This window comes from Pantherophis guttatus, chromosome 1 (genome assembly GCF_059756535.1).
Source record: "Pantherophis guttatus breed Tessera chromosome 1, ASM5975653v1, whole genome shotgun sequence".
Classification (NCBI taxonomy): Eukaryota; Metazoa; Chordata; class Lepidosauria; order Squamata; family Colubridae; genus Pantherophis; species Pantherophis guttatus.
In genome coordinates this window covers 83,648,203-83,662,192 of record NC_142063.1, presented here as the reverse complement: position 1 = coordinate 83,662,192, position 13,990 = coordinate 83,648,203, and the positions used below count along the sequence as shown (strand labels likewise).

General features: G+C 35.8%; 1 protein-coding gene across 3 annotated transcripts in view; it reads left to right on the top strand.

Annotated features, from left to right (window-relative positions):
• LDLRAD3 (low density lipoprotein receptor class A domain containing 3) overlaps positions 1 to 13,990 on the top strand; it is a 158,715-nt gene that overhangs the window by 101,954 nt on the left and 42,771 nt on the right. The gene's annotated exons all lie outside the window — the stretch shown is intronic.

The following is a 13,990-nucleotide window of genomic DNA, read 5'->3' as shown; positions in this document are numbered from 1 at the left end:
AGACCACAGGAAGCCAGTGCAGCTCGCGCAGGAGAGTTGTCATATGTGAGCACCCCGTCGCTCCCATAATCCCCCGTGCGGCAGCATTCTGGACTAACTGCAGCCTCCGGGTGCACCCCAAGGGGAGCCCCATGTAGAGAGCATTGCAGTAGTCCAGGCGGGAAGTGACGAGTGCTTGAGTGACCGTGCGTAGGGAGTCCCAATCCAGAAAGGGACGCAACTGGCGTATCAGGCGAACCTGATAAAAAGCCCCCCTGGCCACGGCCATCATGTGCTCTTCTAAAGACAGCCGGGCATCCAGGAGGACGCCTAAGTTGCGAGCCCTCTCCGTGGGGGCCAGTGATTCGCCCCCAGTAGCCAGCGATGGCACCAGCTGGCTATATTGGGACGCCGGAAGCCACAGCCACTCGGTCTTGGAAGGGTTGAGTCGGAGCCTGTTTCTCCCCATCCAGGCCCGCACGGCCTCCAGGCACTGGGACATCACTTCCAGGGCATCGTTGGGGTGCCCATTATATGATTTATATACATTAACTATACTATATATATATTTATATGTGGCCCAAGAAAATTCCTCTTGTACCCTAGGCAAGTCAAAAGGTTGGAAACCCATGTTATAAGTATGGGGTGATTGCTTTGGAGAGAAAAGACAAGTTTATATAATTTTTGGTTATGATTGTTACATTTTGGGGTCAGTGGGTTTTATACATCCCTTTTTAAAAGTAAAATATTTACACTTTTTGAAAACGGTAACAACTGTAGCTGTTAAGGACTACAAGAGTTGAGGTTAAAATGATCGGCCTATAAATTTTATAAATAAATAAAAGGACATTCTTCTTATCCTAGTAATACTTAAAGGAATAATAGAATATCTTGTTTTGTAGAAGTAATATAGTGTTAGTGCTGGATATGTTTTTTGTAGCATTTTAACAGTTTCCTAAGTGTTACACATAGGGAGTTTACAAAATGTTCCAGTTTCAAACAACAATTTCAAGTATGCCAGAGTTGGTGAGCATTCATGGTTATAGAAATTGTTAGCTCAGAAATGTTATGTGATTGGAAAATGTCTGAAAAGAACTGGGAATTTTATATATACTGTATAGTTGTATCAGCAATAGGCCAATCATATTGAGAAAGAAATGAGAAAAAGGAAAGTGATGGATTTGGAAGGAGAGGACAAGATGCAGTCTTATTAATTTTTCACACACGCATACAGAAATGCCCAGATTTATATGGATTCTTCTCTATCATTCTGAAAAATAACTGCTGCCTATCTTTTATTGCAGACAGAAATTTCTGGGTATTTTAGAACAATCTTGTAACAAGAGGATTTTTAATTTAATAAAGATCTAGTTTAAGATCTTGAACTTGATGGCCTAGAATTTTGCTTTTATGCATCACAGGATTTTAAAAAGTCTTTAAGTTCTAGCTAGTCTAGCTTTTTTCCAGTTGGAATATACAGTGATTTATATAACATCCATTTATATAAATCATATGATTATAGGTTGATACACAAAGGTTAATACAGTAAGGGCAATAATAAGAAGGGAATTTATTCCAGAACTCACTAAATAACTAAATAAATATATCATTCTTAATAGCAATAGCAATTAGACTTATATACTGCTTGATAGTGCTTCACATCTCTCTCTAAGCAGTTTACCAAGTCACCATATTGCCCACAACAATCTGGGTCCTCATTTTACCAACCTCAGAAGAAAGGAAGGCTGAGTCAACCTTGAGTCAGTCAGGATTGAACATTAGCTTGCAACACTGCATTCTAACCACTGTGCCACCACGGCTCCTTTATTAAGAATAAAGGATATAAGGATAAAGGAATAAAAGATAAATTAAATAATAACCACTTCTATCCCAAGCCCTTTATTTATTTAGGCTGCCCGATATCTGATGCTAGATGGTATACACCCGTGAGGCGAACCTATGGCATGCGTGCCACAGGTGGCATGCATAGCCATAGCCAGTGGGCATGCGAGCTCAGCTCAGCCAGCTGATTTTCGGGCCTTCTGGGCCCACCAGAAGTAGGGAAATAGGCTGTTTCCTGCCTCCGGAGGGCCTCAGGGGGTGGTGGGGGTGGCCCATTTTTTGCTGTCCCCAGCCTCCAGAGCCTCTCTAGGAGTCTGGGGAGGCAAAAATGGTCCTCCGGGGACTGCTAGAAAGGCTCTGGAGCCAGGTAAGAGAGAAAAACGGGCCTACTGGACCATCGCGTGCCAGGAGCAGGGTGAGCGGGGGTGGTGGGTGCATCCGCATGGGCGGGGTGGGACGTGTAGAATTATAGGTGTGGGCACATATGTGCACAACCCCCCCATGCCCCGTCCTCTTGGCACGCGATGGCAAAAAGGTTAGCCATCACTGGTATACACTATTAAAACAATTAAATATTTATTTAGGCTGCCCGATATCTGATACTAGATGGTATACACCCGTGAGGCGAACCTATGGCACGCATGCCACAGGTGGCACGCATAGCCATAGCCAGTGGGCATGCGAGCTCAGCTCAGCCAGCTGATTTCCGGGCCTTCTGGGCCCACCAGAAGTAGGGAAATAGGCTGTTTCCTGCCTCCAGAGGGCCTCAGGGGGTGGTGAGGGTGGCCCAGACAAAAGAGCAACAGGCACTGAGATAAAATCTTCCAACAATATCTAACAAGAACCATTTTAATCATAAGGGGTCCAATTGCCAACACCAAGCCTGGGCAATGAGGCATGTTTTAAGGAGTTCTTAAATAAGGTCATGGTGGGGACAAATCAATCATCAATTTCTGGGATGATGTTGTTCCAGAAACCGGATGCTGCAACAAAAAAGGCATATTTCTTAGGTCCCATCAGATAACACTGTTTAATGGATGGGACCTGGAGCATGTTGACTGCTGGATGACAGAATGGAGAGAAACTATAGAAGACAGATGACTGACAGTGCAATTGCTTTGCTTACATTTTTAAGTAGTTTTCAATATAGTAATCAGTACTAAATGTAGAAAAACTATTATAGCCTTGCAAAGATAATTTTATGACTATTTTGAAAATCCCCCCCCCCCCTATTCATCGCAGCATAGATAATGGAGCGAATACAAGAATTTGTTGTAAAAATGAAACATTCAATTAGTGTAGGTATTTAGGTTTCTATTTATGGCTTGTACCATTGTATTTTGAATAAATTACGATTAGATTTTCTAGGAATTATTAGCAATAAATGGCTTAAAAATCAGTGAGATGCTATGGAAAGACCAGTTTCTGTCTCCATGGAGTCTTTCAGTTATTGCTACTTTGCTGCAAGAATATACTAATGACAGTTACTTGAATTGATACAATGTCACTTTTCTCATTTTTACTTTTCTCTAATATATTAACAGTGTCCTTTCTAATCTCTTCTATCATTCTGCCTAAAACAAAATATTCTTTTCAGAAGAATATATCACAGCTCAGAACTCTACCAGAAGTAGATGTTATATTGCCTTTTATTAATAATGCATATTTTTATTATTTTTGGACATACAATATTTAGATAATAACATTCCAAAAAGCCCCTCTATTATATCCTACAGATGATTCTGTTTAGAAAGAGTCCTTATAGTTGGTGTCATATTTGGGAGATAAGTTAAACTATTATACATTTCTATTTTTCACTTCCCTTTTTACAAATCCGGTTTTAGCTTTAAAATATTTTTGCATTCCACATCTCTCTTGGGATTCTCTTTGTCTTCCCAAGAATCCCACACTATGCTTTCAAACTGTTTCCTTAATCTTATCATGAATTCTATAGGTACATCCTGATTTCTTGGGTATTTGCCAAATATAGATTATTTTAAAATCTGCTTTCAAATAAACACTATTACAAGATGCTATTTTAACTTTTTATGGTGGGATTCTATATGTATATGTTTCTTAAAAGCTCTTCATTCTTTTGGCTACTGTAAACTTAATTTAATTTTATTGTTGGCTTGTATGTTCCTTTACTGACTGATGCTTGCAGTCTGCTGAAGCATGATAATATCTCAATAAAGCTGTTATTGGTATAAGGGTAGCATTGTTGATCTTCAAGCCTCATTAATTATTGGTTTACATGTTCTGTTTCTATGCATTTTCCTCTTGATTAGCTTCTTATTCTTCTACTCAATTTTTTTTTCTCAAATTTGGTTGGGCTATTAACCCCATTCTACTAAGACTGCTACCTAATCTCCATCGTCAATCTTTTGTTTATAACAAAGTTTCAATTCCGTAAGGTAGAAAGATATAAATGATCCATTAAAAGATATATAGTACGATGGCATTTGAACCAGTAGTTGTCTGGGCTCCTGCTAATAGAAAAAAAAATCAGATAAGGCTTTGTAAAGAGCCACCAAATGATGTGCATGTTATTTGCTTAGGTAAATTGTTCTGCTTTCATTTCCAATCCGGTTTACAAATGCACTGGAAGTTTCATATCTCTGACATCATCATTGTGCTTTGCATCTTAAATATTCTTCCCTCCTATGACTTATGGGTTCATTGTTTGTGACCATGCTCTTGTACTTAATGCTTGATCATAACAGAGATGAAATAAAAAATCATACTGATTGTTTAAAGCCTTTTTTTATCCTAAACTTTGGCCATCAAATACCAATTCCTTCCCTCCTTCCCTTGCTACTGCCCATCTTATTCTTTATCAAAATATAATAACATAATGGATAAAGGCCCTCTAATGGATTAATAATTACTAAGTAGTTGAAAGCAAAAAATAGAAAAAATCAGCAGAAACAATTCAAAAGATAAGACTGGCTTATAGTCTATTTTCATCCTCACTGAGGAATACCAATCAGAGTATTTTCTTTGGAATATCTTTTCTACTTGGACAAATGTAAAGGTAGTCCTCACTTAATGACTAGTTGAAGTTATAGTGGACTCTCCAAAAAATAAATTATGACCCTATTCCATTGTTCTGATGGTGGCTTGGCTTTAGCTTTACGGCTAGTTGCAGTGTTCCCCAGTCACATGACTGCAATTTACAATGTTTTTTGTTGATTTCTGGCAACAAAACACCCATAGGAGAGAATGAATTTGCTTAATGACCACTGTGTTCATTTAACAACCACCATTTTTGCTTTATGATTGCTGCAAAAAAAGTCATAAAATTGGGTCAGTCATGATTTACAATGGAAATTCTGGATTCCATTAAGGTTGTAATTTGAAGGCTACCATAGGTTGCATAGAGATTTTCTTTCATATTGCCACTTATCTGAAATATTGAAGTGCACAGATCTAAGTTATATGCAAAAGTCACTCAAAGCAGGATAATTCAAATATTTTATTGTTCCTTCACATTAAAAGAGAGGCATAGTGGCTCAGTGGCTTAATAGATGCCAGAGAAGGTCTATGGTCCAGCAGTTTGAGTCCTACCATCACATGACAGAGTGAGCTCCTGTCACTTGCCTCAGTTCATGCCAAGCTAGCAGTTCGACAGCATGTAAAAATGCAAATAGATAAATAGGCATCACTTCAGTGGGAAGGTTCCGTGTTGTGCCGTACACTCTGTGCTGCGATGTGATGTTGTGCTGGCCACATGACCGTAGAATCATTTTCAGACAGTGCTGGCATTGCAGAGGCACCTTTATCTTTTTACATATTAAAAAACAGAATTTTAGGTCTTTGATATGCTATATTTTAAATTAGGATTCAGTTTGGATCTGATCCCAAAGCTTAAATCCAGGACAGACCTACGCACATTCAATATGACACAGTGACTTTTACAGTTGTAGTACTTTCTGAATTTGAATTCAGAATAAGACTGTGATACTCTATTAGCAGATGGCAATAACAGGAATCCTTTGTCCTTGGCATTGCACACTAATTTAATAAGAACAGAAAAGCAACCACTTGTACTGGTTTGACAATTGGTTCCCATAAATATTTCACCCTCACAAATAATAAACCAAAACAGTGTGAACTTGATGTGAAAATTAGCAGGACCTGGTTGAGACTGTCATTTGGGGAAATATTAAAATATCAGTGCTCCTTTTTTAGTTCAAATAATACCAGTCTATTAACTTAGCAAAGTTGCTCAAATGAATTTTGTTAGGCAGAATATAAAAAACCAGAATCAGAATCTATCTGATATAAATATTTATCTGAATAAAGTAGACTATATGAATGGATGCTAAACTTTGAAGATCATCCCTTTTAAATTTTGTGTGTGTTTGTGTGTATAAATTTAATATAATCATCAATAAAACAGAATTGTTTGTTTAATCTTTAAAACCACAGTGTTTATTATGTTTTAAAATCATAAAAGTTTCCAAAGCAGCCATCCTCTGATCCAGAGAAAGTTAAAAACTTGTATCTCAATGTACAACAAGCTGCTTTTGGTAAAGTATATTCTTTTTATTCATTTTCAAAAGCATTGAGCTGAGCCACAGTAGCGCAATGGTTAGAGAGCAGTACTGCAGGCTATTTCTGCTGATCACTGGCTGACAGCAGTTTGGCAGTTCAGGTCTCATCAGGCTCAAGCTTGACTCAGACTTCCAACCTTCCGAAGTCGGTAAAATGAAGACCCAGATTGTTGGGGGCAATATGCTGGCTCTGTAAACCGTTTAAAGAGGGCTGTAAAGTACTGAGAATTGGTATATAAATCTAAGTGCTATTGATATTGATATTGATATTGATATTGATATTGAGCAGGAGTACTTCCCCCTTGCCTATTTCAAAATAAGGATTATTGCAAATAATCAGTTTCTCAATGCAAGAAGAATCAAATTTTAGATACTCGTCCACTATTATCCAAGTACATCTTGAGTGCCTTCAGTGCTGGAAATACAATAGAGTTCTAATTGCATTTAGAGCCAAGCACTTGCTAACGTTTAGAAGTGCCAGATTATAGTTCTTCAGTTTTATCTAAAAGCATAAATTTGCAATATAATTTTCATTTCAGTATAAAACTGAGTTTAATAAATATTTCCAATGTATAATTGAAAATTAGGAAAATAAGAGCCCACATGCTTAGTTTCGTTTTTCTAAACTCGACATAGGTTGTAGCACATTTTGCCTTCCACTAAGCCTATGTACACTAAGTACTTTACAATAGGCCAATTTAAGTCTTTTTACATTCAGAAGGTTGCTTGGACTGATTCCTCTTAACCCAATTCTGCTATTTCTCTTTATTATGTCTGGTCTTGGCTTATTATTTACATAGGATGTACACTAAAACTTGACTTGTAGTTGTTGTGTTTATCTTAATTCAAATCAATTTACATCTTTAACTTAATAGTTAAAAACAGACAAAATAAAAAAAAATAAGAAAATGCTTAAGACAGACACAAATTAAATGACACCAAATGCTTAATTAAAGCAAGTATGTGATTGTGCATATTTTACTAGCAATAAATAGCATAGTTATAGCATCTGGTGCCCAGAAGCAGTTTCTAAAAAATTTTGTCAGCTGGAAGTAATTTCTCCTATAACTTATTATCTTGCCTGTTCTTCTTCACTATACCACAATAAAACGTTTGTATTTTAAGTGAATTCATTGTTTTTAGGGACATTGCCTCAAAATGTGAAGCAGATAAATTCTGGGAGGCACTTAAATAGCACATTTGATGACTTAGTAATTAAAAAACATTCAATAGACCATTATACAACTATTTTACAGTTTGAGCATTTATAGAGATACATGCTATTGTGTATCAGCTTTCAGAAATTGTCTACTCCTGCTCAATTTTAAAGCTTTGTTACAGAATTCAGATGCAACTGTTTTCAATCACAAGATGGGTGACCATTGATTATATAAATCAATATAATTAATAAATAAGCAAACTTTTGAATTAAGAAATGAACATATTGTTCATTTATGGTGTCCTTTGTTATATCTCAGCTTAGTCTCCCAAGAGACGGATTCTTTTCTTAGGTTTTATAATTATCTGCTTGGTCAAGAAGTTAAAAGAAAGTGCCGATTTGTTTCCAGAGATGACCTGAATACCCAAATGGGGTTATCACTTCTGTTGGATTATGTTCTGTTCATTCTTAGGAAGCTGCTCATCTTTGTGCCCAAATAGCATTTCTTATATAAGATAGGAAAATTGGGCATTCTACCATGCCATATAATTTTACTTCACATGACCACCAAAATATATAAAATGCTTTAGATGTCCAAAATCCCTTCAACTATATATATAGTTGACTGTATATATTGTGTGATATATATATTTCCCAAGTATATCATTGTGAGATTTTTCAAATTTATGAAAATTATTTTGGGGCTCTTGATAAATATATGTCATTATGTATTATTATGTATTATTACATAATGGTGCCCCCACATGTCCTGAACTATTTATTACTGTTGTCAAATCTGCATTATATCTATTGTGACCCTGTCTTTGATTTCTTTTTTGGATCCTTAGAATTGCTATATGCAATTTAATGCATTTTAAACAAAATTATATAAAGTAGAATTGAATGCCTTAAGTGATATTATTAATAGAAAATAAAAATAATTTGCTCCTACATATATTATTCCTTTCACTGAAGTACATAGTATATATTTTTTTATTATGCCTAATTCATCCTCAGGTGCTTTCATTCTTTTTAAAAGAAAGCTATATTTACACATATACTTATTTGGAAAGAATTAAGACAGATTTCCTTTGAAGAAAGTAAGTTTTGTGGCCTGAATCAAGATGCAATTGGCAAAGACCCATACCACAAAACTAGCTACTATAGCTACCAGATTGTTATTCCATAGAGAACAAAATTGAATGAGCTATTTGTTCTTTATATAAGAGAACCTTTTAAAATAGCATGCTGAGAGGTAAAGTCATCCACGTAGGGTTGTAAGTTCAGACTTTTCATTGCACCAGATTCAACACCAAATAAAACCCAAGAGGATTTTAATCCATGTTAATGTATTACACTAATTTGTGCTAATGCAGTTCTGGTCATCATGTGCTGATAGTGATGAATAGCTGTTGGCTTCCTATGGTTGTTTCACTGAGTCTAGCAACTTATTTATTAGGACAAATCTTGTTTCATAACATTTTTTTCAATTTACTTTGTTAAAAGAAAGGAGAAAATAAATTATCTTGGAAACACAATTAAAATCCAATTAAATTCTATTATGTTTGGGGAAGTGGAGAGCAATGACTTTGCAAGGAAAATTCTGCAAAGTAGAATACTAGGCTGCCCATCTTGTTGAGAAGAAAAGAGAGTTACAGGCCTGGTAGATCTGGTTGGGGAACTAGGACTGCAAACCCATAACTACAAGACAGCAGCCTATAGCTCTTACTAGGAAATAAAATTTAAACATAAGATCTTCATACAGCTTCATTTCATTAACATTGCGGAAGCATGATAAGAAACATTGAGAAGAAAAAAAGAAATTTTAAATTTTTGAAGCAAATTATAGAAACTGGTATGGGAATATTTATCTGATTCCAGAAACCTACTGGATTCTAGGCAACATACAGAATTTACATATTAAAACATGGTACAAAATCGGAATTATAATAGTTACTAAGAATAAGAAACTAACAAACTGTGACTTTGTTTACAATTAATCCCCAAAGTCTCTACAGAAGAGGGGCATTTTCATCTGTTTCCGGAAGGCTGTGAGGGTGGGGCCATCCATAGTTCAGAAATTAAGCAATTCCAGAAAAGGAGAGCTACTACAGAGGCCATCCCACCTTCTCAGTGAACCACCTGGTAGTAGGGGGGCTTTGCCAGGGGTGGGTTCTACTTACTTTTACTACCGGTTTGCATCGTGCCTGCACTTCTGCACATGCACAGATCAACTATGATGACCTCCGGGTCAGTGGGCGGAGCCTCCCGCCAGTTTTACTCCCGGTTCTTGCGAACTGGTCCAAACCAGGGGCAACCCACCACTGGCCTTTACCATCTGTTCCCTAGTTCTAGAATTTTCAGAAGTGGTTTGCCATTGCCTCCTTCCTAGGACTGAAGGAAAGTAATTTACCCAAGGTACTGGAACTAACAGACTCCTGCTTTCTAGCCTAATGCCTTAATCATTATACCAAACTGGCTTCTAATCAGATTAGAATTCTAATCATAATGGAATTAGGATTTATAAATTAGTGAGTACCTGATACCATTATTGATAAAGAAAAAAGGGTTTTTTTTAAAATCAGTGCATAGATTTCCTTAAATGACATGAAGGGCTTACTCAAGATAAGATAGAATAACAGAGTTGGAAGTGACCTTAGAGGTCTTCTAATCCAACAGTTGTCCTTTACTTGGATTGATATTGGGGGCACTGTAAGCAGCACATTCTTGATTTGCTCCAAAGAGGGACTGAAATGATTACCAAGCTAATCCATGGCTTAGGTTCTTAATAAACCTGGACATTTTTTATAACTTCATAGGCATCAATCCATAACATGTATACTCCTTCTACACAAAATCAATTAAAGGTCCTTAGAAAAATATGTAGATTTGAACTTGGGAAGAGAAATGTCTGGAGAAAAATAGTTAAATCTTCCCTTCTCAGGAGGAGTAGTCCTGGACCTAGTTAGAACGGTTATGCTTTTACTCTAATGTAAATATTGTGGGAGAAAAAAAATGAATCATTGTCTAGAAAAATCAGAATAGCTTTACTCTGTACTCCAATTTGTGCTGAGAAAATTATGTCCTCCTTTGTTATTCAGATAATTCATTAGGATAAGTGGGCTTTATAGCTGCTGCTGTACTAGTTTCCCTGCTCTTCTTTAATGGTAGTTTCTCTGTTCCTGCCAGGGAATATCAATATCCATGCTAAGTGTATTGATGATACCTTCATTAGTGCAGTTAAAGTTAATATAACCTCTTGCATATTGCAGGAGTATTCCAACTCTTTTGAAACAATTTGATGTAATTAAATAGTTTGAATCCAGTATACATTCTATTGAAAGTACAACCTCTCATCTTTTATTTATTTATTTTAAATATATTTTAGATTTTTTTTATTATTATGATGAGAATCCTAACTGGGATTAGCATGGTCTTTGAATTGTAATATGAACCACCCATAGGAATTGAGTCCATTAGCAGAACAATCTATTAGTTAACAATACTGATTTCTCTCTGGAAGGGAGCTTGTTTTCTTCAAAAGAGAGTCTTGTAACCAAAGCTATAAAGCTATTACATTTCCCTTTTACTCCCAGTTATTTATTATATTAGCGGTGGCAATGAAACTATTAACATGAAGGTATAAAAGTGAGACCCTCTGTTTTTATTGCGAGATCTTTTCCTTTTTCTTCTACATACAGAAGATGAAAGCACAGTGATTAATGTTCATTTCTTTGCTAATCAGCCCCAATTATCTGCAGGTAACCTATTTGGAATCTTCCAAATTCTCTGCTGAATTTGGAAGATTCAGCTGAAAAAATAAAATGTTACTTGATTATTTTATTTATAAACAAAGGAAAATTGAATTGACTTATACTACTTCTAGTATATTTTTTATTTTCAGAAGTGCCTCTGAGCCCTTCACAAGATATATAATGTATACACATTTTCAGAAAACAAACTTGGCATGCAGCTACTGCTTTGTTTCAGAGTATAATCCACCAGGACATAAAAGAACATTTGTAGCTAAAGTGGTTAAAAAAACAGCCAGTCTCGGATAGCGGATTAGAGCGGATACAGAAGAACTTCACCAATTTCCATCTAGTAAATGGATTATTTATGATTAACTGTATCTAACCCATTCTGTGAACAGGCAATTTTTTCCACATAGCAGACACTTTATAAAACTAGTTGCAACATTCGCTTAAATGTTCAAGTGGCCCAGTCCCTGATTTCAATATATCTCAATTTTTTAAGACATGCTTGTGTAGATTAACAAGCTTTACCCCTTTATGAGAATGGTTAAAACTGACTGAAGGTTCTAGTATAAATATCCCAAAAAGGAGATTTAACATAATGGTCAAACGATCTTTAATGTCTTCAAATTCACATGCTAGTAAAATAATGCTTAGTATTATCCAACGCAGATTAGAGTCCTATATGTAGAAAGAGATGCCAGATGTTCAAGCTGGCTTTAAAAAAGGCCAAGCAACTTATTGCTGATGCATCCTGGATAATTGGGGGAAAAAAATCCCAAAGAATACCAAAAGAAGTCAGTATGTGCAGTATGAATCAGCACTTGGGTTCTCTTATTATTGAGTACCCTTTGGAGACGTTTGCCTTGGGCCCAGGCAGTGGTGGGTTGCTCCTGGTTCACACCTGTTCACAAGAACCGGTAGTAAAAATTTGTAGTAGTTCGGAGAACCGGTATTCAAGAACTGTCTCAAACATAGATTTTAAGTTCTTCTATCTTGATTAAATTTAAAATACTACATCCTGGGACAAAGGTTTTGCACATTGCATTAAGCCTTTAATTGGTTTCTTCATAGGAGCCACCCTGAAATTAATTCACAAATAACATGAAATCATAAATTATCCTCTAAAAAACCCTCTATTGGCAAGGGTTGTACATTATGCTATAAATAAATTGCATGTATGAATTCAGCAAAAGTCTTGAAATAAAAAAATAGCTTACCTTTTGCAGAAAATGCAAACTCATTTTCTCACACTGTGGAAGCTTCAGGAAGAGTGCAGTTCTGAACAAATTTGGTTACTGTAAGACTAGAGAGTATACAATTCAAGAGTTCCTAAATTATCTTGCCACAGCTTAATAGCTGGTGCCAGGAAAATTTCTATAGGGATTTGCCGCACTTAGCGTTTCTTTTCACTTCACAACTCACTCAGAAAATCGCTGGGAAAAAGCCAGCAAAATTATTTTTGCTGGGATTTTAAGGCTCCCCAGAGTAATTAGGTCTGTGGAAAAGTGATCTTTGCCTTGTAATAAAAAAGTGTAAAATGCATTTTAGGCAGTTCTCACTGTCTACTGATGCCTCTCTCCTTTTCATCACTTATTTCCCTTTTCCTTTTGTGTCTTATACATATCTTAACACTACCCTTTACTGATTGCCTTTTCTTTTGAACAAGACTTAAAACGATTTCTCTGACTGGTAGTAGGCAAAACAACCAATTGTAAATTATTTTACATACTTGTTGCAATGAAAGATCGATGAATAAATTTCAAAAACATGAAGGAATGAGCTTCATAGATATCATTAAGATGAATATGCAGTGAGATTGAAAGGGGAATTTTGCTGATTGAAAATCTCACAAATGCATTTGAAGTTTTGTCATCTTTTTCTTAGTATATATAGCAAAATCTTAGCAATGTCTTCTTTGTGTAATATGTTTGCTAATTATTATTTCAAATATACATCAGGTAATGATTGGAAAACCATGTATATTACAGCTCTGCAAAATTCTAATGTCCCTGATTATGCTGATCAATGCTGTCTAGACAAGAGGGAAATTTTATTTTGTGTTGTTGAGACTTTTTTTTAAAAAAAGCATTTTTTCAAAGTTTGGTTATCTCTCTTCATGCATGCGGTTTCCTTAGAACACACATCTAAAACATTCTTAAAAGCATATTCTTCTACTCGGTCTTCATTCATTTCTTGATTTTCCATTCATCCACAAGTAGGCTTAGTCTTGTCTAAACAAATTCTCTTTCTCCTATCTTAGTTACACTTTTCATCTATCCTCTTAAGTGTAAAGTGCTTGAAAGAACTATGTCTCATTAGATGCCCTTTATCTATTAAATGAATAGAAAAATATTTTAATGACTAAAGAGATAAATTAAGGAATTAGTTGACTTATTCAACTGTTCTCTTTCTGTAATCTTCAGTTAGGAAAGTTTCTTCGTAATTTGCAGTGATTCCAAAGTGCGAGAGTAAGATCCGATTATTAAAGGTCTAAAAAATCTTAAAAGCATAAACACAATCAGTTGCATGAGAAGTTTGTTGCTGTGGACGGTGTAGTCTCAGAGAAGAAAATCAGTTTGAAATCTTGGCTGATTAAATTCAGAGGGAAAGTACAGTATGTTTGTGTTTTGCATAAGGGAGTTATCACTATTATTTCTATGTCTGCTTTCAGCAAGGAAATATTTCCAAGTATCCAG